The sequence below is a fragment of the Peromyscus californicus genome, unplaced genomic scaffold, assembly GCF_007827085.1.
Source record: "Peromyscus californicus insignis strain IS unplaced genomic scaffold, ASM782708v3 Scaffold_11__1_contigs__length_118956290, whole genome shotgun sequence".
Classification (NCBI taxonomy): domain Eukaryota; kingdom Metazoa; phylum Chordata; class Mammalia; order Rodentia; family Cricetidae; genus Peromyscus; species Peromyscus californicus.
In genome coordinates, this window is record NW_026294402.1 from 49,744,084 (window position 1) to 49,769,521 (window position 25,438).

The 25,438-nt window shown below is 46.4% G+C and overlaps 1 protein-coding gene across 1 annotated transcript in view; it reads left to right on the forward strand.

Annotated features, from left to right (window-relative positions):
• The first annotated feature begins 606 nt into the window (after positions 1–606).
• Tmem266 (transmembrane protein 266) overlaps positions 607–25,438 on the forward strand; it is a 119,497-nt gene continuing 94,665 nt past the window's right edge. The window contains exon 1 of the mRNA XM_052760916.1: positions 607–706. The gene's annotated coding sequence lies outside the window, so the exon portion shown is untranslated. The remainder of the gene's footprint in view (positions 707–25,438) is intronic.

The window sequence follows — 25,438 nt, forward strand, 5'->3', positions numbered from 1 at the left end:
AACCAAAAACAAAAACTCCTCAGATAGCTCGGTGATTTTTGTCTGCTCTAGGCATTCTCAATCGGGATAGGTACTTCAAGGGCAGAACTCTTCTACCATACGGGACCGACACACAAACTGTTATCTGTCACCGGAGAACGTGATGGGGACCACTGAGAGGTGGGCAATGCCTTCAAAGGCTCCTAGGGGCAATGCACACGCCAGGGGCGGCAGGCAGAAACCTCGGAGGACACTGCGCGCCGCCGCTCGCTGCGCATCGTGGGTGAAAACGCACCCAGGGAGGTGCGGTGGGACCGCGGGCGCCCACCCTCGGCCGCGCCCGCCAGCCTCCGCCTCGGGCTCTCAGCCGCGACCCGGTCACCCGCGCCGCGATGCCCACGCGCCCTTCGGCCGGGGGTGACAGCCCACGCGCGGCCCCGGCGGGTCGCCGTTTCCTAGACAGCCGCACGGCCCCCTCCGCAGCCTCCGGAACGCGCGCGGGCGCGGGTGCGGGTGCGGGCAGCGAGAGCGCAGGCGCGGGCCCGGGAGAGCCGCCGGCGCCAAGGCGCGCGCGCGCGCGCGCGCCCGAAGGGGGTGGGCGGAGGGGCGGAGGGAGCGGCGGGGCCGCGAGGGGGCGGGGGGGGGGGGGCGCGGAGAGGAAAGCCCCGGGAGCGGGAGCGCGGGCCCAGCGCCGCAGAGCAGAGCGAATCCTGAGCCCCAGCAGCAGGTACGTGTTCTTGCAGGCGGCGGCCGCCGGGGCTTCCCCTGCCGTAGCCGTAGCCGGGGCGGACGGGTGAGGAAGGCAAGGGTAGGGGCGGGTCACGGTTTGCAGGATGAGTGCCCTGGAGGACCGGGATCCTGCAGCTGACCTTCATGCCCCGGGCTGGGGAGCCGGGCGACCATCTGTGGGACAGCCCCAGGTCTTCAGCTCCAGCCTGGGGAATCTGCTTGTCACATGCTTCTTATTTATATTTGCAAACTGCCCTGGTTCGGGTCCAGCTGCAGATGTCTTACCTCCCATTCTTTGCCTCCGTGTGCCATCTTGCATTTATTAATAAAACATGAAAACTGGGGTGCGGGAGGTTTGCTGATGAGGGGAATCCCATTGCAGTATAGCAAGCGGGCGCCTATTTTCGGTTTTCAGACGTGGTGTAGAGGTGGAAATCCCACACCCTGGGGATTTGTGGCTTGGTTGGTCGTGACCACTTCCTAGTGGGCTTCCCCGGTTTGTCGCTAGGCGCCCCAGCGGCCGAATGGACAGTCTGGAAAGGATAGAGGGTTTCACTGTCAACCTGGCGTCCTGTTCAGAGGACAGGTGCAAGCTACAGCAGTTCCCTGCTTGCTAACTTGCCAGGGAGGCTTAAACCCAGACAAATCTTTCTCAAAATTGTTAAGAGGAGGCCTTGGATTGAATCTCTGAGACTTGCCTACTCAAACGCATCGCCGTTTTGCATCCGAAGATGATTAAAACTAGCCACCTGTTGGAAGTCAGACCCCATACTCCATTCTGCTTCATAGTCACCAATACCGAGATAATAATAGGCCCCAATAGATTCCCTCTGCCCTCTTTAAATGTGTTGCCTGTCATTTGTTTCTTTTGAAATAAAATCCACCTATGATTTGTTGCCTTTTATGTTATAGACTGAAATCCTCTGATTTATTTATCTCCCATATACATACACCACCATATCCTAAGCACCGAGTTTCTCTTCGGCGTATGTTACCTGTTTCCCTGGCTTTTTACTCAGCTTCGAGGAAGAGTGGGAAAAGTGCAATGCGAACCGCTTCCCTGATGCCTCCCCCAGAAATAACATAGTGAAAGGAACAGAATGGAAGTGACTACGGCAAGATGTGGGCTATGGCAGCTAGACTGTAGTGCCACATTAAATAATGAGACATATTCATGTGGACCCAGGACTGAGCTGAAAGTTATTTGTGACTGATTTCCTTGAGTCCTCCGTGCAGGGCTTCCCTCTCTGTGCTGGAGATGAAGCCGGGGCTTCAAAAGGTTAACTGACTTGCCCAAGGTCACACAGTCAGGAGCAGGGTAAAGATGCAATTCATCTGCACCACATCCGACGGCAGGGTGCTGGGGGTGTTGCTGCCTCGTCCACCTTTTCATTAAGGTCAGGTTCACGGGTGAGCATCGGGGCCCTGATGGGATTTTCTACTTCATAGATTCCATACCATTTCTGTGGCTCTCCAAAAATGAGAAACTGTTGTTCCAGAGTGTGGCTGTGTGGAATTTCTTTTGCGGTGACACTGAGCCTATTTTTTAAAACGGGGTCCAAGACATCCTGCTGTAAAACTACCCCACATAATCAATACATTCAGAAATTGTTTCACTACCAGTTTAAACCCAGGAAGTACCTACAAATCCTGTAGAGTGCTTGCGTGTTTTTCACACTCCCACCCCACCCTGTCTTGAACACCGTTTGTGTCACGGGGACTTTACCCACTTACGTGTGGGTGCCGTAATGGGGTGAAGGGATCCGTGCCAGCCGTGGGCCATAATCTAGTTTCTACAAGTGTGGCAGTTTCTCACTCGACGCTCTGGAAATGTGTACGTTTGGTTATGGATGTATATTTAATCTCCTTTTTCACAAGTGCATTCTTACAGTTCAGGTGTTAGATTTTGTTACACGTACATAGCAGCTTCCATGGACTTAGAAATTGCTGTCATTTCATGAATGGAAAATTCACCTAATGGAGCTGCGAGATTTTTATGTTCAGGTCGTATAATTGAGCTAGTGGTGAGAAAATTATAGTTGGATGTAAAGAATTAATTGAAAAGTATATTCTATGGAAAATATAGCTTTTAATGATGCGCTGGTATAATAGATAACACTAAGCAAGGTATAGGAAGCTGTCTGTTGTAAGTTCTATGAGCTCTGTTCTCTTCCTTGGACAATGAGTAGAATGTTACCCTCTTCATTATACTCCTATTGATAGTAGACAATTTGTATGGCAGATTGGCCTCTCAGAAAATACTCAGTTTTGGAAGAGTTCAATTTCCAGAGCTTAAGGAAATGCTGAGGTAGAATTTTTCTGCCCTGGAGATTTCCAGCCTATGGTCAGATAAACTCAAGATGAATCCTGACAGCACTAGGGAGAAACAGAAAGTAACGAGGTCTTGCTTGGTTTCTGAGCAGAAGGGTTTTCCCTTGGAAAGTATCAGGACCCCTTCCAGGTAGGAGCCTTCAATTGTCAAGAGAGAGGTAGATTAGTCTACTGCCTTCTGTGTGAGCATAATTTTATGTAATGTTCAGATGAGTATCCTTCTTGGTACAAAGGTCAACTCAGGAAATGTAAAATAAAAAATATTCTGGACTACGGATTTTTTTTTTCTTGAAACATTTTTGAACTGGGAAAAGCCATATGGGCATTTGTGGAGGCTTTGGCATTACCTTTTAAATCCTCTCACCTAGCACATGCATTTTGGAGGGGAGAGGAAAGGACTGACATTTTCATGCTATGTGTTTCGCTGTAACTGGTTATAATACGGTTTAATGCATTGTGAGGATGAAGCTGGGCGCTGTCTTGTGTTAGCTGACCCTGCAAGTTGTTTAGTTATGAGATGGAGTTTTACTTATAATATCCCTTAATTTAGTGGGTTTTTGTTTTGTTTTGTTTGTTTGTTTTGTTTTGGTTGGTTGGTTTTGGTTTTTTGGAGACAAGGTTTCTCTGTGTAGCCCTGGCTGTCCTGGAACTCACTCTATAAACCAGGCTGGCCTCCAATTCAGAGATCCCACCTGCCTCTGCCTCCTGAGTTCTGGGATTAAAGGCAAGTGTCAACACTGTCCGGCTTTAATTTAGTATTTTTAAATGGAAAAATTTTAGTGCCAAATACTCATGAATCACAGAAGTTCACAGATAGTTTACTTGGAATTAATTAAATTTCACTGGTTTCTGTTTCTCTCCTCAATGGGAGTGGTAGCAAGGGGTATCCATCCTCTCCTTTCACATGGAACTAGCCGAGGGTCATAGATGCTGGCTAAGGACCATCTCAGAACTCATTTGGGACCTTCTGTGGTCCAGATCTCGTCTGAGGACCCTAGAACTCCCTAAGAGTGTTCCTAAAGTGGGTCATAGCTGCCTTCGGTGGGGTGGGATGAAGTCTATACAGAGTAAGGCCAGAAAGCTAATTCCCTTGCATCAGTCAACAGTGGCCTATGCTGTGATTTTTTTTCAAATGTAATAAATGTTCACTGTAGAACATCCAGTCATTAAAAAAAGGGGGCTGGAGAGATGGCCCAGAGGTTAAGAGCACTGGCTGCTCTTCCAGAGGACTTGAGTTCAATTCCCAGCAACCTCATGGTGGTTCACAACCATCCATAATGAGATCTGGTGTCCTCTTCTGGCCTGCAGGGACACATGCAGGCAGAACACTGTATACATAATAAATAAATAATTTTTTTTAAAAAGTAGAAGGTTGAAAGTCAGTAGTCAAACTTTTTTGGCAGTCTTAACTCTTACCACTGTTCACCATTAACAGTTTGGTGTGGATTGCTCCAGCTTGTTAAGTGCAGAAGCTAAAATGTTATTCTCTTCTATGACGTTCATAGACAAATAATGTGTCTTTCCTGTTTGCTTTCTTGCACCTTGTAATACATCTTTGACGTCTGAGAGGCCCTTGAATGGTCTGCTTCTAAACACTTTTATTCAGCCACAGTGGGAGCTGGGTGGGTAGAGCCGTACAACTAGGAAAAGGTTGAGGGAACTGATGGGTGGTGGGTAGGAACCTGGCATTTGCTGTGTCCTGTAGGGAGTTTCATATTCCATGTCTCTTTGCAGTTACCCTTTGTGGTCAGATGTACAGATGTGGAGCTGGGAGCCCCAAATAAACACCAGAGGAGCAGACCTGATTTGGAGGCTGAGCCAGTGTGGCTCAGACTCTGGACTTTTTCTGTTCTCTGCCCTGACTGCAGGGTGAGGTGGTCTCTGCCCCTTAGATCTCTCACCTTCCTGCTCCACCTGTACTGACCTCCTTCCTGTTTCTCTACTCGGGGCCTTGGCTATAGCAGGCTTTTCCTGGAATGCTCTTCCAGCAGGTAGTGGCAGGACTCACTCCTTTACTTCCTTGAGGCTTTGCTTAAAGTCTAACTGTGCCTTCAAAACAAGTCCACCCACCCCAGAGGCATCCCTAGCCTGCCTGCCTGCCTTGTTTGCATTCTAACACCTAGCACACAGCATTCCTATTATCTCTCTCCTCCATGGAACAAATGCTCCAGAAGAAAAGGTTTGGACTGTGCTTTTACTCTTTTACCCCTGGTGCTATTGGGGAGGGGGGGGACACAAGTCACTGTGGCATCTTCGAACCCTTCCTACCAGCTTCCCCCATTTCTTGTTTTTGTTAGCGGTGGCTCTTGCTGTTCCCTGAGGTAGCTTTTTATGTTCCTTAGAGGAACAGCAAGAAAAGTGCAAGAGAATTAGGGAAAAATTGTCTTACTTTTGCTCCAGTTGCGAGAGAGGAAACTCCTGGGGCGAATCAGGCACTATAGCGGTGGAGAGAAAGTCCCTGAGTGTCATTCTGAGAGGATGATAGGGCAGCAAAGCGTAAGGAGAGCCCGGACAATGGGGGCCTGCGAGGCTTGTCCTCTACTTGGGCTGCACGGTGAATGCTTCGCCAACCACCAAGTGTTTAGCCCGTGTCACTAAAAAGAAAAGAATCTATGCTCACCCACACCAGCTTTTCACCCCGGCAGACTAATCATTGTGCTTCCGGTAGTAACCCACTGCATGATTTAAACATTAAATACCTGTTGGTGTCTTCCCTGCCTAAGCCAGGGTGTGAGTTCACTCTAAAAAACAAACCACCTGTCAGTGTGTCTGCGAAGTATGGCCAGCAAGCAGGACCTAGAAGCATCACACCCAGAGGTCCCTTTAGCCCAGCAGTCCTGAGCTCTCGTCTATATGTCTTTTGTGAATGAGCAGTTTGCAGAAGGTATTGTTTGGGATACAGCAAAATCAGAGGCACTTTGGGGACTGATTCAAACCTAGAACTCTGTAGAAGAAACCATTGTAGGATGCTGAAGGGAGCCGATAGTCACAGAAAGAGGCCTTGATAAAATAGCAACTTTTCCTCCTCCTGCCTCACACCTCCACCACCACCACCACCACCTCCACCACCAACACCAACACCTCCACCACCACCACCTCCACCACCACCACCACCTCCACCTCCACCACCACCACCTCCACCACCAACACCAACACCTCCACCACCACCACCTCCACCACCACCACCACCTCCACCACCACCACCTCCACCACCACCACCTCCACCACCACCACCACCACCACCACCACCACCACCTCCACCTCCACCTCCACCTCCACCACCACCACCACCACCATCATCAACCACTACCACCACCTCCACCACCACCACCTCCTCCACCACTACCACCACCACCACCACCACCACCACCACCACCACCACCACCTCCACCTCCACCTCCACCTCCACCACCTCCTCCACCACTACCACCACCACCACCACCACCACCACCTCCACCACCTCCATCACCTCCACCACCACCACCACCACCACCACCACCACCACCACCACCACCTCCACCACCTCCATCACCTCCACCACCACCACCACCACCACCACCACCACTACCACCACCACCACCTCCACCACCACCACCACCACCTCCTCCACCACCACCACCACCATCTCCACCTCCACCACCACCACCACCACCTCCACCACCACCTCCACCACCACCTCCACCACCACCACCACCTCCACCACTACTACCACCACCTCCTCCACCACCACCACCACCACCTCCATCTCCACCACCACCACCACCACCTCCATCTCCACCACCACCACCACCACCTCCACCACCACCACCACCACCACCTCCACCACCACCACCACCACTACCACCTCCACCTCCACCACCACCACCACCACCTCCACCACCACCACCACCACCACCTCCACCACTTCTTCCTTCTCTTCTGAGCTCTAATGGCTGCCCTCATGGCTCTGAATTATTTATCATAAGTAGAATCCCCTTTCAAAAGCTACAGTCCCCCTAAAACTGTGTTTGACTTGTAAGATCCAGCACCTAGCATGAAAGCTGCAATTCTAACCACTCATTAAAACAAAGAGTCTGTCCAAGAACATCTGTCTTGCAGCTCAGGTTTTTGGAAGTTCAGACTGGGATCAGACAGATGTTCTCAGTGTGGAGCTTTGCTGCATACTACTGGCAGGGGGGCGGTGTGTGTGTGTGTGTGTGTGTGTGTGTGTGTGTGTGTGTGTGCGCGTGCGCGCGTGCGCTCATCAAAACAACTCCAAAGCAAGCTGTGTGGCGCTGATGCGATGTCTTTCTCCCTGAGAGTTGCCCTGTAAATAGTTAAATTTTTGCATTTCACCTGCTTGCAAAGCAGCCACTGTCTCCTACTGTAATTACTAAAATGTGTTATTTTTGCAAGAATAGGATGGAATATATTGCAAACCCTCCAATAAAATCGAGGTTGCCCTGCCTCGGGATCGCTCCTTAAACAGAATCTTAGAAACCTGTCTCCTGGCTTTGCTGCCAGCTGCTCCCCAGGGCTGGGTCTGCTGTCATCCCTCTTGTCCCACAGGACACTCCTGTCCTCGCCCCTCTCCCGAAGCACGGCTCTGGTAAAGGTCACGCATCCGATAGCTGTTTCTCGGATTTCCTTCCTGATGGCTCAGCAACACCCGACCCTGCTGACTTCTTCCTGGAAACACTGTCCCTCTGCCTCTCCTCCGCACTCAGAGGCTTCTTGCTCTGTCCCAGGCTGAGGTGGTTAAGGAATATGAGCCCTGCTGGGGATTTGAATCCTGGCCCTTGCACTTGCTCATCATGGAACTTGAAGTAGTTAACCGTCTCGGCCCCCTGTGGAAGAGCTATGTCATGGCTTCAGGAAACAAAGATGAAAAGAATGTGCCAAGGGAGCAGCAGTCACGAAATGTCACCTTTGGTCATTAACACTTCCTGCTTGGATACCCCTTGTGTTTTTGGAATAAAATCCCAACATTCCTCCCCGACATCAAGACCCCTAAAACTAGTTCCTGTTCGGTTCCCCCCTGGCCCTTTCCCCTTTCCAGTACATTCCCCACTGGGCCACTTTCACCTTGTCCTGCTCTGCCAGAGGGATAAAGAGGCTGAGGACTCTGCAGGCTTGCTTGCTCGCCTGCCTGTGGGAGGGAGGCACAGAGTGCAGCCTGCTCTGTGACGTCAGCAGTCCTCCCTTGGGCATGAAGCCTATCTCACTGGCAGATCACAAATTACTCAAAAACAGCAGCGCTGATTTATACCTTTCAAAAATAGCTCTCTCAGCATTCAGCCTAATACTTTACACACAGTAGGAGTTTAACGCCTATCTTTTATCTGCTAAGACATTGCAGTTTTATATGGGCCTTCCAAAATCCTTCTTCTAAATTGGACCATCAGTACACGGTCCTGGAGTCCATGCAGGCTTTATAGGAGAAAACTTGAGTCAACAGCACCAGGACAGCAAACCCCTGAGAACCTTTTGGAATGAGGAGGGATGCACAAAAATAACTAAAAATAACGGGAGTGTAGGGAATGATTTAATACTTTAAAAAGTGGCTTGATTTCTTTCCAACTTCTGAAGCTATTTTTACAAGGATCAGAGTTGTGGTTTTGTTTTGTGTCGGGTTGTGTGTGTGTTGTTTTCTGTCCTATCCTCTTCACAACCAGAATGAGATGAGTGCTGAGGGGTACAAGATACACGCCCACAGCCCTCAGACTTGTGGCAGACCTCCTCTGAGTCACTCTCTTTGGGGCTGCATTCTTCCCCTCAGTGCTAGCTAAAGAGGATGGGATGTTAAAGTTAATAGATATCCAAGGATGGGACGGACATCTGGTTAAAACAAACAAAAAACAAAAAACCAGAAAAAACCTGTTATGTCCTAGTTAGTAAAATACCTGCTGTACAAACACGAGGACTGCGTTCAGATCCCCAATACCTATGCAAAAAAACCCCACAAAAAACAAAAGGCAAAAAACGGACATAGTCATGGTCATCTGTGATCCTCATGCAGGGGGTGGAGACTGGCCCGCCTCTGGAGCTTGCTGGTCAGCTGGTCTAGCCAATCAGTGAGCACTAGTTCAAATGAGTGATCCTGCCTCAAAACATAAGGTGGAGTCCAAATGAGCCCAATTGAGGAAGATATCTGTCAACCTGTGGCCTTGGCATGTACTCGCACGTGTCGCACATGTGTGTGTACACATACACACACACAATATAATCCTGTTACTGGCATGCTCAACTGGCATGAAAGAATGGAGTGCGTTTTTCATCAGTATCTGCTCTATCTCTGAGGTCATGAAAAATCAGAAGTTCTTTTCAGCTTCAGTATAATGACTTTTCCCCCAATGGAGTGTCACTAGGCGTATCAGCCACACTCCAACACAGGCCCCCTTCCCAGGAATGGCCAGCACAAAATGAACTCAATGATATTTTTGTGGACTTTTTGTTTTGTTCCAGCAATTTTTTGTCCTATTAGTCTTTTGCTTGTTTATTTTAATTTTCATTTTTTTTATTTTTGTTGTTTTTTTAAAGCTTTTTTTATTTCTCATTCCTTTCCCCCCCCACCCCCCTTTTTGAGAGAGAAAACGAAGTTGGATGGGTAGAGAGGTGGGTAGGATCTGGGAAGAGTTGAGGGGAGAGAAGAAACATGATTTAATATATTGTATGAAAAAAACTTAATAAAAACCACACAATACGAAAGAAAGAAAAAATCAAACAACTTCCTTTCTAACCCTGGAGGCCACCAAGGGCCAGTTCCTTTGCATCTTGAGGCTTCACAGTGAGCTTCCCTACCTCACCCCTATCAGCAGTCTGGGCCAAGTAACCAGACCGTGGGGCCGTCCCGTGCATCACCTAAGATGTTTAGCACCATCCCAGGACCTTGCCTGGTCCTGGTAGATGCCAGTGAGCTGTCAGCCCTCTGCAAGTATGATTACCAAAATGTCCCCCAAATTACCAAATGTCTCATGGGGTATAAATCTTCCTGAAATGAGAACTGCAGCATCACTACAGAAAACTCAATGATGGTCTGATTTGTAAACTATAGAATTGGGGCAATTTGGGTCAAATGAAGATCATAACTAATGCGTGAGACAAATTTGGCTTTAAAATTTGAAATAGACTTGGTGTTTCTAAGCAATGCCTAGATTATTTCATAAATAATGAGATGTAAACAAAATAGCTACAGAATTCAGATTGTCTGAACTCCCACAGGTCTTAGGTCCAGACGCAACAACATATTCTAGGATGACTGCAGTCATCCTTGGGGTATTTTATTTGGGCATTTTAAGTGTACAAAATACTGTTAGGACTGGAATAATAAGTTTGTCAAACAAAAAATAGTATTTCTGCAGAACTCTGAGTGGTTTATGATTTGAGGAAATCGTCTGACCTGTAGAGTGCCAGCTCTGCTCACCAGTTTTTTTCTGACCAAAGAGCTTCTCCAAGACAGTCCTTCAGGGGCCTCAGGGTGGAGGATGAGTGACAAGGTACTTTGTGCTTGGTGAAAGGCCACAATTGCTCAGTAATCTTCAGGGCTGTTAGAAAATATGGCTGTAGACGTGTGATTTAGAGCCCACCTCCAATCTGTGTTCTTTCTAAATGCAGTTGCAGAAATTGCATGCCACACCCAAAGACTGTGACAGTTAAATATATGCTTTCTGGAAGACTTAACGTCTTTGGAAGAGACCTGCTTTGGCTGAATGTCACCTTTGGCTTATTCATTGCCTTTGGGGAAGGGAGAGCACACACTGAAGACAGCCTGATGCATTTTCTTCCAAGATCAGAGGAGATTGGGCATCTTCAGGATAGTATGGCCATAGACAAGGTATAGCCCAGGATAGCTTCAAACTTATGATCCTCCTGCCTCCACCTCTTCAGCATCTCCTACTAAGTGAGGGGAAGAGCTTGGAACTGGGTAAATGACTGAAGATTTGATTTAGACCAGATGAGGTCTTGTTAATACCTACACACCAGCCTTAAATGAAGCAGTTCTTACCCGTGTGAGGAGGCAGAAAGCTGAGGAAGCTGTGAAAGTTGTCTTCAAGGTCAGAAAAGAGAAGCCCAATGGAGACATTTTGAGGACAAAGACAGGAGAAAATGAAGCCATGTCTCGTTGTCACTTGTACACATTGGTACTGGTTCCTCCCCCTTTTTAAAGATGATAACACCTCATGTTATAGCAGGTCACGTTCTTTCCTTCTTTTAACAAATTGAAGGCTTATGTCAACCATGCATGAGAAAGTTTATCTTTCAAATGGTTCAGAGGATCATTAGCAACAAAGAATCATAAATTAAAGTTTATACATTGCTTTTAATTTCGTTTAGATTTTCTCATTTTATTAATATGATTGTTTTGCTTGCATGTATGTCTGGGTACTATATGCATGCATGGTACCTACAGGGATCAGAAGAAGGTGTTGGAACTCTAGGAACTGGAGTTACAAATGGTTGTGAGCCACCATGTGAGTGCTACGAATTGAACCCAGGTCCTCTGCAAGAATAAGTGCTCTTAACCACGGAACCATCTCTCCAGCCCCTATACATTGTTTTTTTTTAGATATAATACTATTATATATATATGTACAGAATAGTATAAATGGAACTTTATTGAGAAGTCAAAATACTCATGTGACTTGCTTTAAGTTTTTTATTTTATTAATTCTTTGAGAATTTCATACCATATATTTTGATCATATTCACCCCAACTCTCCCCAAATTCACCCCACCTCTCTACCCCCCCCCCCAATTTTGTGTTCTTTTAAAAATGTGTTTATAACCTATTGATTCTCAGTTTGTGCTGATCATACATTCCTGGGTGTGGGGCCATCTGCTGGAACATGGTCAATCTACCAGGAGCCACACCCTTACAAAAAACTGACTCTTCCTCTCCCAGAAGCCATCAGCTGTCTGGAGCTCCTCAGTTAGGCTCATGAATCCCTTCCCACTCCATGACAGAATGCTGGCTGGCGTGGTTTTGTGCAGACAACCACAGCTGCTGTGAGATCATGAGTACAGAGATGCAGTTATATCCAGAAGATACCGTTTTGGTCTGACCCTCCTCACCCTCTGGCTCTTACATTCTGCTCCCTCTTCCATGATGGTCACTGAGCCTGGGACAGGGTGTGTGATCGAGATGGCCATTGAGCACTCCACTAACACTTATTCCCTACACTTGTTGTGATTTTCTGTTAACCACCATCCACTACACCAAGAAACTTTTCAGATGAGGGATCAGAATTGCGCATCTTCTGGTAGAGACATACAAATTTAGAGGGCCATTTAAAATAAAAATAATAGGTATATCTCTAGGGCCTATGAGCTCCCCAATCAGGGATCATAGCTAAATTTGCAGTACCAGGCATGTGTTTCCTCCTGTAGTGGCCATAAATCCCATCAGAAAGTGGCTGGTTACCCCCGCAGCATTTGTACCATCATTGCATGCATGTGCAGATCTTGCCATCTGGGTCGTAATTACAGTTTACCAGGTTCACAGCTGGGTAAGATTATTAAAATTTCCCACCAGCAGTCTGCATAACACCCTCATAGCACCTGTGAAAGATAGCCAGTCTGGAGGAAGCTTCCTAATCAGTACCAACTTAATTGTTCCATGTTCTGTGACCAGTCTGTGTAGTGTCTTCAGCCATAGGGTCTTACGATCTAGTTCTGGTGGGCAACTAAGAGAAATGTCAATATCCTGTATTGTGGGGGTATCTCCAGAACCATATGACTTGCATTATTATTATGTTTATTCACTTTATCGTAGCAGTATAGACCTGAACCCACAATACCTCCCAGGTATGTCTGTACTTTAAATTTTGAAAAGAAGTACTAGCTTAAAGTATCAGAGTTTTTGGAATCTAGTCTTCGCTTTTCCATAAACTAGAGGTATAGCTGCAGACAGGTTACTTTACTTTTCTAGGTCCTGGCATCTTCTCTTGTCCAATGATAAGAACGAGCTTGTGGTTTAAGTATCCAAAAATAATTCCTCTACTCTGTTAAACCACACAGTGCCTTAGGACAGCCGTACAAAATAATTCACACGAGTGAGCTGGTTTTACAAATTATGCTTTGGTTATATTTGTTGGAAGGCTCGAGCATAGATGAATGGCATTTGGCAGGAGGAAACCTTGGTCTGTCGGAAACCCTTAATTATACACTGTAGGCAGCTTTGTAGCTTGGTCTGTGTCAAAGGACACCGCATTGTCAAACGACACACCAGGGAGATGGAATTTTGATGCAGCTTGTTCATCTGTAGATGATTGGCTTGTGTCAGAGAGGCAGCTTCCAGATTCCAGCAGAGTCTGCTGTGAAAACCCGAGTCCTCCTGTCTTTAAAGTGCTCATGTCTAGTTCCTATGGCGACAAGTCCATGGTCATTGACCACACTCAGTAAGGACCATAGGTGGTTACACATAGGATTTGTTTCAAGACTTTGTTTATAGTCATGTAATATTACCATACTGGGTATAAGGTGGTGTGTGTGTGTGTGTGTGTGTGTGTGTGTGTGTGTGTGTGTGTGAGTGTGTGTGTGTCCATGTGTGACAGCGCATGTGGAAACCGAAAGTCCATATCAAGTGCCTTTCTCAGTCCTTCTCCATCTTAATTTTTGAGATCCTGGAACTTTCTGATCTGACTTGATGGTTGGCCATCAAGCTCCAGGAATCTCCCCATCCCCACTCCCCAGTGCTGGGATTACAGCTGTGTGCCTCTGCACTTAGCTTTCACGTGGATGGTGGGGATCAAACCTGGGTCTTTGTACTTGCATAACAAACACTTGTAGACTGAGCCTCAGCTCCCACAGCTGTACCTCCTTAGGAGGCAGAGTTTCACACATCCCAGGCTGGCCTTGAACTCACTGTGCAGTTGAAGAGGACCTTGAAATTCTCATCCTCTTGCCTCCATATCTGAAGTACTGAGGTTAGAGGTGTGTTACCACCATGCCTAGTTTATGGAATGCTGGGGACAGGACCAAAGGCTTCCTGCATGCCAGACAGACGCTTTACCAGCTGAGCTGTACCTCGAGCTCTTAGGTGTAGGGAGGCAAGAGGTGGCTATTGGTACCTTCCCCCATTGCTCTCTACTCTACTCCTTGGAGACAAGCTCTCTCCCTGAGCCTTGAGTTCACTGTTTTTCTGGCTAGGTTGGCTGGCCAGCTAGTCAAAGTGATCCTCCTGTCTCAGCCTGCCACCCGACTCTGCACTGGGGTTACAGGCACACATAGCCACACTCAGCTTTTTACATGGGTGCTGGGATCCAAATTCAGGTCCTCATTCTTACGTAGAAAATGTGTCTTCCCACTAAACAAGCTCCCTAGCCCAGAAAATCTTTTTGTACTAAGATTATCTATATCTATCTATCTATCTATCTATCTATCTATCTATCTATCTATCTATATTATAGATATATCTATTTACCCATATCTATATTAAACACACACGCACACACACACACACACACACACACACACATATATATATATATATATATATATATCATAGACATCTATAATACCTATTGATAATTATTACCCACTGTTGTGGTAATACCTATTATGAGTATTTTGAATTATTTTCAGTTGTGGTAAAACATATAAAATTTACTAGTTTAACCTTTGAATTCAGTGGTATTTAGTGAATTTACAGCATCATGCAATCATCATTGCCATTCAAGTCCAGAAGTCTCCATCTTGCAAAACTGAGGCACTGCTCATTAACTACAAGAATTCTGTCTCTTCACAGCTTTATGTTACTGATAGCTCAAGTACCTCTTTATTATATTTTATAAAAGGTTTTAATGCTTTGTATTTAGTTCAGCTTCCTAACTTGCTGAGGACAGCAAAAAGGCCTGTGTAATGAGAATGCAGAAATTAGGGAGATGGGGAATAAGATGAGAAAAGGAGCTTGTGGGCCATGTAGATCTCATTGACAATGTGGAGCTCATAAAATTTATGTGGACATCTTTGGAGTGTGGCGGACAAGTGAAATGACCAAATTTGTTTTAAAGGATCATGGACATCCATGAAACACTGACTGGGTGGGGCGTAGGACGGCAATGGGAGAACAGCCGGAGGCAGTTGCCTAGGTAATCCATACGGTGACTTGGCTACGGGGCTGTCAGTGGAAGTGGATCAGGTGGTTGGAATCTGGGCACAGTTTGCAGGTGAAGCCCACAAAATTGGCTAATGTGTTGGGTTCAGGGTGGGAGAGAAAGAAAAGAATGAAGACTGACCTCATAGTTTTTGGGTTGAACAGCTGGAAGGATGAGATTGCCATTTTTTGATATGGGGATAGAGGAGGAGGAGGTGTTAAGTGGAAGAAATGAGGAGTTCTGTTTCAATCATGTTACATTTCACAGTCTATTAGAGGCCTAATTGAAGATGTCAAACAGGCAGTTGAATATGCAAGTCTGGAGTTCAGGGAGAAAGTGGAGCTGGAGTCAGACATTTTAGAGTAGAGATAATATACAGGTGACATTTGAAGCCATGAGCTTGAATGAACTTACCTAGGACAAGAAAGAAAGTATGGATGGGGGAAAGAGTCATAGAAATGAACCCAAGGCATGTCAATGTTAGAGGTCAAGGAGAAGAGCCAGTGATGGAAATAAGACCACCCAATGAGGGAAGAGACTGACACCGGATGGTATGGTCCTCTCATAACCAAGTTGTTACAGTGCTTCAAGGGAGAGGAGTGACCAGTAGTGTCTAAAGTGGCTGTGAGATGGAGCATTGTATTTAGCAGTGGCTTGGGTTGGGATGAACCTCCAGACACCACAGTCTGTATCTATCGGCTGATGGCACTAGATGGGGACTCTTGCGTCAAGCAGTTTCACTTCATTTTATTGCTACAGCAGTTTGGCTGACACTTATCAAACGTGGCTTACCTCATGTTCATCTACAAACCGAGAGTAGCCAAAATGAATCACATCACAGTCCTGGATCTCAAAGCAGGTTAGTGATCTAAGACCAGCACTTGGAAATCCCTGGGCTGAGTCTTCTGAGTCCTAGGGCTCTGTTCTCGGATAGCCATGTACATTTTTCAAACTGGGGCTGTATTTTGTCCTCACCAAAGCCTGGCATTGAGGTGGTTCTTTAAGCTTTCTGTTCTTCCTTCTTGAAGATCAATACCTTATTTCTTGATAGAAAACCACCTCCCCTGTTTCCTGTCTTACCAGCAATATAAAGAATTTTTCCTTCTAACTGAGTGTTAAGCACACTCAGGAGGTTAATTTTCTGAATATTCTCTTTTGAATTCTCCAAGAGGTTGAAGAATGGTCTTGTTTTTGTACAACCTCTGATTTATTAGTTCACCTTACATACAACAGTTCATATTCTTTTTCTTTTTATATATCTGTACTATATTACATCATTCCCTCCCCTCTCTCTCCTTCTGTGTACCATCCATTCCTTCTCAAATTAATGGCCTCTCTTTCTGAAATTATTGTGATACACACACACACACACACACACACACACACACACACACACACACACACACGCACACACACACAATACAATCTGCTGAACCCATTTAGTATTGCTTTTATGCATCTGTTTTTCGGGCTGACCACTTGATATTGGACAGCCAATTAGAGAGCTCATCCCTGGGGAAGACTGATTCTCTCTCACCGTAATTAATTGTCTGTAGCACTTCATCTACAGGTGGAGTCTTGTGAGACTTCCCCTACCCATAGCCAGCCGTTCTTTAACAAATAGATTTTGTACACCGTTATGGGTAGAATGTGACGGGTCTCCAGTGGGCTTATCTGTTTGAACACTTGATCTACAGCTGGCGGGCTGGTTGGGAAGGTGATGGAATCCTTGGGGTAGGAGGTATGGCTTTCCGAAGTGGTTCGGTGAGGATGAGCCCAGCCTAGTTGGGCCTAGTTCTGACCCAAGGTCTCTGTGTCCTAGTCCATCCAGATGAGGAAGTCGCAGGATAAACCCCTGCCCCACAGACTGACCCACGCCCACCACTGCGTTGTCTCTGCCGTGATGGACTGGTTTCCTCTTAAGCCATGGGTTGAAATAAACCTCTTCTCATGTAAGCTGCTTCTGCCCAGTATTTGTCACAACAATGAGAAAAGTGACACACTGAGTCTCTAGGAGGGTCTTCTTTTCAGGAAGTGGACCGAATCTTAGGTAGAAATGGCATCCACAGGCAGGGCAAGAAGACCTCAAAGAAAGACATGAGCACAGGGAGGTAGATGTCTTGAGGGGTTCCCGAGAAGGGGCATATTAGATGGCGTTGGGGCCTCAGGAGGTAGAAAGGGGACAGGGACGAGAATTCATTCAGCAAAGTGCTCACCTTGCAAACATAAGGAGCTGAGTCTAGGATGTAAAAGGCTAGGCATTCTGGCGCGTACTTAAAATCTCAGCGCTGGGAAGGTGGAGGGAGATGGAACCCTGGGGCTGGGTGACCAACCAACCCAATATGCTTGGTGAGTTCCAAGTCAGTGAGAGATCCTATCTCAGAAATTAAGAGATGGTGCCTAAAGCATGATACCAAAGATTGTCCTTTGACCTCTATATGCACGTGCACATGAACCTGCACATACACACACTTACAAACATGCATAAACATGCACAAATACGTGTGCGCGCACACACACACACACACACACACACACACACACACACACACACAAACATGCACACACCACGTATGCGTGAGGTAGAAATGACTTAAGGGCACACATGAGACTGTTTGATATCCTAATTAAAGATAGCATTAAGCCTCATAACTGCTACTGATAGGTTAGCCTGAAGAGCTGAAGTCAGGGTCAGGTAGCTTTTACCATATTGTGCATACAGGAAACCCATTTGGGTGTTTGAAGGGTCTAAGGTATGACGTTCAGGATTATCTCTTAGAGAATGCTAATGGGGTAATAGCGTGTAGTGGTCGTAAGGTGAGAATTCGGAAATAAGTTGCCTTGGTTTCTATACTCAGTCTCACACATCCATGAGATACCGAGGGTATATCAAACAGATAAGTGGCCTAGTGAGATGGCTCATCGGGTAAAGGTACCCGAGTGCAATCCCTGAGACCTACACAGTGCGAGGAGAGACTGACTGACTCCCTCAAGCTGTCCTCACACTTCCACAAGTATGCCATGGCATGCGCACACAAAACCTGATAAGGTCAAAATCTACATAACATAGTAAGTTTTAAAAATGGATTCCTGCCCCCTTCCTACCCAAGGCAGAATTGTAAAATCCTTCGGACTTGTGAGTTCCAACTTATTTGGAATAAGGGTCTTTGAAGATGTGATCAAGTTAAGGATTTGAGAGAGAATTCTGCACCATCAGTTGGGCTGTAAATACTATTAGAAGTATCCTTTTAGAAGAGAGGCATACAAAGCTTGGATGCAGAAGAGATGGCGTTGTGGCTGTGGGGACAGATTGGAATGGTGCAGCCCTAGCCAAGGAACCACCAGAGCCACCAGGAGCTGGAAGGAGCAAGTACCAGGTTCTCTCCCTGATTCTGGAGGGAGCCCAGTCCCACTGACAACCTTGACATACATTTCTGACCGCTAGAACCATGAGACAATGAGTGTCTGTTGTTTTCAGCCACCAACATCACAGTGGCTTTTGCAGGTGCCTCAAGAAACCAAATAAGCAATACTAGTTGTTACGGGAGTCGGGGAGCCCACACCTGAGATCTGATTTGTGATATTAGAAAGTCAAGTTCAGGGCACAATTGTAATCTAGCAGCAGTTATTTGACACTCTGTTTAGAGGCCAGTTCCTTGGGAGGAAGTGGGCATGTTGTCCCAGAACATAGGAAAGAACTATCCATCTGCAGCCAATGCCACAGACTCTGTGAGGCCCGGAGACGTGTTCTGCTGTGGCACGGGGTGGGGGAACATCACTGGGCTTTTTCGTGGTCTGGATGGAGTCTCTTCCAGGTTCTGCTTCTTCACTTTGATTCACTGTAACTTAGACTCGTTATCAGCTCACAGGTGTGGGACCGTGGGTCCGTGGTGGCCAACATAAGCATTTGGGATAACGAAAGAGAACCTTGATTGTTTTCTCACACATACACAGAAGAAACAAATGATCAGCCTCATTTTCTTTCTTTTGAATTTGAGGAATTTGATTAGCGTTGACTTCATTAATTAAGCTGAGATTGATTCAACCTTGACAGTGACAGAACTGGAGTCTACACCCCTATTCTTAGTAAATGTGCCAGGCTAAAGCCACACATGAGCCTTTCATGCGCAGACACCATTTAATGTCACCACAGAGCCCTCTGTTTACCTTTGGGGGACCGCATTCTCCCTCGGAATCTAGGGTATGAGTTTATTTGGGTTTTTCTTGGCACTTGCCTAAAGGCCCCCTCTGGTGCCCTTTCCAAACCACCTCAGCCTTCTCGCTGCTTTCCTGCTATGGATGTGAAATGCATCACACACATTGCTTGGTAAACCCCAAGGGCTTAAAACAATGGAATATGTTTTTCTTTTTACAGTTCTGAAAAAATGGAAGTTCCAAATCAAGGTGTGATCAGGGCCATACACCTTCCCCATTCTCTTGGCGATTCCTTCCTCATGTGCCTTGGCTTGTGGCTGCCTGGGTCCAGCCTCTGCCTCTGGCTTGTCCGAGATTTCTTTCCTGTGTCTTTGTTTTATATAGGGATAGGTCTTTGTTTAATATCCAACCCTGACTCAGTGTTACCTCGCTGTAGTAGATTATGTCTGTGATATATAATTTATATATATATATATATATATATATATATATATATATATATATATATATATATATATATTACAGTTATATATATAACACTGGCTGTGAAGTTTCTAAGTCAGGTCATATTCTCTAAGGTTTTGAGAGGTCATGTGTCTTGAGGGAACACAGTTTAGCTCACTGTAGGTCCTAAGGTTAGGAAATTTACAGCATCTATAGTGACTAGGCAAAGTAAGGCATTTATCATTTGTTAATATAAAAGCATAAGGAAGACTGAGGAGAATAGTGAGACCATCCTGTCTGCTGAGAGTGGTCCAGTTAAGATCACAGTTCCGCTGGGGACAGCTCCCCATCCTGAGCTCTCCTGCTTTCCTCTGAGACTACTCCAGCGGGACTGTTCTCTACAGATGGATCCAGGTCCCATGTCACCTGCTGTTTCTGCTGATAGGGCCACCTGTCTCCTGGCCCAGGGCCTTTGTTGTTTTGTAGTTCTCTGGATATTTGGGGGATTATTCCAAAGGCTCCTTTTCTCCAGGTAGGTGTATTTCTCTGTGAAGGATCGCTCTCCCTAACCCCACCCCCACATTCACGAAGGTCACTACCTGGCTTATTGCTATCTTTGCATTTGCATGCTCTAAAGTGGCCCAGGAAAGCAAGTTTCTGTGTCACTTGTACCATGTCATTATCTGTACAGACAAGTCATTGACCTCATCATTAGTTCACCAGTATTGGGTCCTTTCTCTCTGCAAGAAAGGGTACTGCTTCCCTTACATTTCCTGTTTCATATTTCGTGATTGCAGTTACCCACAGTCAGAGAAATAGTAAATGAGAAATCCCAGAAAATAAACAGTTTGTAAGTTTTTGTTTGGTTTGGTTTTTTTTTTGTGGGGGGGGGAGACAGGGTTTCACTGTGTATCTCTGGCTGTCCTGGAACTCACTCTGTAGACCAGGCTGGCCTTGAACTCACAGAGATCTGCCTGCCTCTGCCTCCTGAGTGCTGGGGTTAAAGGTGTGTGTTACCACTGCCCAGGCAGTTTGTAAGTTTTTAACTGAATGCTGTCCTGAGTCTCATAATGATATTTCCTGCATCCCCCAGGATCCAAACCTGGATGTGAACCTTCCCTTTGTCCGGTTCATTCTCACTGTCTGTGTGCCCCCGCCATTGCTCTCTGAGAGCCTATCAGAGCAGTTATCTCGATACCACAGTGTTTGTGTTCAGGTAACCACTATTTTGCTTAACGATGCCCCAGAGCACAAAAGTAGTGATTTGGGGGGAATTCTAATATGCCAAAAGGGAAGCCAAAAAGTGCTTCCTTAAGTAAAAAAGTGATCATTCACCATAGATAAATATGTACAGAACAGACAGTAAGTAGAATTTGGTACTAATGTTTCTAGTTTCATGTGTCCACTGGTGGGGGGGTGTCTTAGGACACCTCCCCAACTACTACAATTTGTACTGTAACCAGGTATCACATTACATTCTACACTCTCAAACTGCCACGTTTCTTCGGTCACTCACTAGGAGATTCTGTACAGGTTAAACCCCCACTACAGACATAGGGCCTTTGTCACCGTAAACTATCTCTGCTCACTCAAGATGACATTCCCCATACTGGAGCAAGATTGGGCTCCTGACTTGCCATAGCTCCTTGCGGTATCTGTCAGTCTTGATCCCAACCCCAGATCAGCCACTCACGGTCAGTGCAGTCCTGTGTCAGGTCCTTAACATCCCTAAACTCAGGTGTGCATGTCCCCAGCACGGTTACTGTGAGATCTTAGTGAGATGGGAATGTCCACCAAAGCTTCCAACATAGCTGGTTGTATGCTCCGTAAATCTGCCCACGGTGATTACAAGTACTGTCAATGGTACAGCCGAGGAATGGCTGTCTTCCAGCACCATGCAGATTCAAGAAGATGCCCTCTGGATCACATGGCTGTAAGAGCATTCCTCCCATCAGGTAGTGTTTTATGTCTGGAGTATCATCCCCCCACCCCCATTTTTCACCCTTTTCTCTCATTTCACAGGAAGAATCATTCTTCCCTCTCAAAACGAACCATCTTTGTACCGTCAGCCCTGCCCCTTCCCACCTGTGCAGAACCTGAATGTGAAGTTTCCATCACCTCTCCATTGGCTGTACTCTCTCAACAAACTCCATTTGTGCCTTTGCTTAAAAACATGCTCAGCCCCGCAGCCCACTTGCCATACTGTTTAGGGGGTGGTGAATATGATCAAAACACACTGTACAAGACTCTAAGCTCTCAAAGAACTAATAAAAATACAACTAATAATTAAGCAAATAAAATTTAAAGATGCTGCTTGTATCTTCCTTCCCCATCAAACTTTGTGAACTCTTTTAACATTTATTAATTGAACAAATAATATATTTCGTAAGCACTAACAGATACAATGGCAGGTCCAGGGAGCTAGATAAGGGATGGTACCTCCATTGTCTTGGCGGCGTGGTCTCAAGCAAGATCCTCAGCCACCCCCGTTCTGGCACTTGCCTAACCTTCTTCCTTATGCTGCTCACCTCAGCATCTCTTCCCTGCCCAGTTTCACTCTCTTGAACAGCCCATTGTTCACAGCATGTCGCCTGACTAGCTCATATATCGCTTTTAGATCCCAGTGCAGACATTGTTTCTTTGAAGAGACCCTGCCTTGCCCTCAGCTGTTCCTTCTCTTGTCCAGAACACAGCTTGGTTTTTAGCTTGCCCTCCTTAGTCTCTGGGCTGCCTTTTGTGTGTCTCTGTGGTGCTGAGGATCGAACCTAGGGCCTCATGCGTACTAGTCAAGCACTCTAATACTGACCAGACCTCAACTCTCTTTTCATTCCACCCAAAGCCTTATGGGAGCAGGGATTATGTCTTAACTGGTCATCCCATGCTCATCTGCCAGCATGATGTCTGTCTGATGGTAGTCCCCCGTGATAGAAGAAAGGGAGGGACAAAGGACATCTTGTAAGAGTCAGTCAGAGGGAAGAAAATGAGGTATTATGACATGTTGAGCAGAGTGTTATGGTGGAGTTCCTGTATGTTTGGGGAGCAGAGAACAGGAGTGAACTCACAGACGTGTGTGAGATAGTCAGGAAACACCTCTCTGAAGGCAGGTGGGCGTCAGAATGAAGGAAAGGGGGAAAGGGCATCCTGGCAAAGGGAAGGCTTTACAGAGACATCAAAGAACTTGGTTTTCAGAACTCTATAGACTGAGGCAGGAGAAGCATGAGTCCTGGGCCATCCTGGGCTACATGGCAAGACATAGTTTAAAAAGGGCGGGGGGGGGCAAAAACAACAACAAAATTCGTGAGTTAGAGAATTTCATCTGTGAGCCTGGAGAAAAGGAAGCTTGTAAAGAAATAGCAATGGTGAGACCGGGCACATTGTTCACTATGCCGTGGTGAACCTGGTCTATTTCCTGTGGAACTGAAACATCTGGAAGGAGCCAGGGAGAGGAGTTTAGAGCAGAGCCATGGTGTGATTCGATTCGCATTTTAAAGGCTGTGTTAGGCATCGCGAACTCCCATATTTGGCTGGTGTGTTAGAGAATGGTGTAACTATTTTAGAAGGCTGTTTGGCAGCTTCTTACAAAGCAAACCATAAGCACATCCAAAAAACTGACAACCCTACTTAGATATTTACTCTAAACTGTTGAAACTATATATCCAAAAAAGACTTATGCAAAAATGTTCATAATGCATTTTTGGAAAAACTAAAGCTGAAAATAAGTGAGTTTTTCATATGCAGGTAAAAGGGAAAGAAACTGTTCCCCACCTAAACAGTTACGCACGCCCGCAGTAGAAGGCGCAGACTAGCACTGAAATTCATGGATGTTACGTTAAGCTAAAGAAGCCATACACACAGCTGGGCGGTGGTGGTGCACGCCTTTAATCCCAGCACTCAGGAGGCAGAGCCAGGCACATCTCTGTGAGTTCGAGGCTAGCCTGGTCTACAAAGTGAGTTCCAGGAAAGGTGCAAAGCCACACAGAGAAATCCTGTCTCGAAAAACCAAAAAAAAAAAAAAAAAAAAAAGCCATACACACAAAAATCTCTCCTATATAATCCCTAAAAATCCTACCTAATTCAAAAGCAGCAAAACCCATCTATGGGTGCTAGAAATCAGAATGGCAGTTGCCTCTGGGAATGTGGAGCAAAGGGTCAGAAAGGAATGTTCTAGGAAATGGAAATGTTTTAATATGATATTTATTTGCTCTTTGTGTATGTATTTCCTGTGTATGAGTACAGGCATGCACATGCCATGACATGCAGGTGGAGGTTGGAGAAACACCCCGGTGCTAGTCTTTAGCTTTCTCTTCATCTGAGGAAGACTGCACTGTTTGCTGCAATGTCCCCCAAGCTTCCAGGATTCTCCCATCTCTGCTGCCTATTTTGCTACCGGAACACTGGAATTCAACTGTAGGCTGCCATGTCTGGGGATGAGTTCTAGGGATCTGAACTCGGGGCCTCATGCTTGAGTGCATTACCCACTGAGCCGCCCTTCCCAGCCCACGTTTTAAATCTTAAGGGAGTTGGCAACCTTGTTCATACTCATCAAGCCGCACATTTAAAATGTGTGTGATTGTATAAAAATTACTCTTTGGGTTTCAACTTCCTTGAAATCACTGTGGGAAAGGGTAGAAAAGAGAATTAAAAATAAACTTGGAGAGGTGCACGCCTAGAATTTAAGCAGTGAAAGTGAGGTAGGAAGGAGGGGTGGACTTTCTGGATCATTAAGGTGGTAGACTTCAAAAGGAGATTGGAGAAGAGAGGGTGGAGAAAACGGGGGGGGGGGGTCTAGTTGACAGAGAAAACTGTTTCCGGAGGAGACCTTTGGGGATGGGAGATGAGCTGAGTTTCAGAATAACTGGTTGATGTATCTCTTGGGCATCTATGGTTCTGGTGGGTCAGAGGTACAGGCAGACGGACATCAGGAAGGAGATGTCATGGAGGCCGTGGTGAATGGGAGAGTGTGTGTAGACTGAACAGAGACAGGAGCTAAAAACAGAGCCCTGGAAACCTTGACATTTAAAGGGCAGGAGAGAGAGAGAACCCCTGAAGGAGTTTGAAAAGATGCTCAAATGTCTGTCACGTGGCCAAATAAGCACAAAGTGGTTCGACAAATATGGAGGGCCTAATCCCCAGTGCTACAGAAGAGCAGAGGGGTCCTCACCACCAACCCAGCCCCACTAGCTGAGACCCTCCAGGCTCCTCCATCCCCTCCTCGTGCTATGAGAATGTTTGTCTTAAAGGTGCCCAAAGCTCTTCGGGTCTCTAGATGGTTGACCTGTTCACAGCTGTACCATCTACATGCTCTGCACTTTGCCCGTGGCCTTTGTGACCCGATAGGTCCTTGTTAGCCTCATCAGGGCACCTCTTCTTGCCCCTTGAACACAATCCCTTCCTAAGTTTCTCTCCTCCCTTCTGTTAGCACTCACTGAGATGTATCCTCTGATGTATATCCTGTGCTAGGTGCTGAGGATAAAGAGTGGAGAGTGGGCCCAGCTGCCTAGGTGTTGACAGCATAGTTACAGAAAATGAAAATAAATAGCTTCAATAATGTAATATGATAGAAAGTTATTATCAGGGTACCCTGGAAATATGGAGGGACCCTCTGGGCTGGGGAGACGGCTCAGCCAGAAAAGTAGTGGCCATGCCAATATAAGCCCTGAGTTCAGATCCACATGTGTAGATGTGCGAGATGACTCAGTGGGTAAAGGCACCCGCTGCCAAGTCTG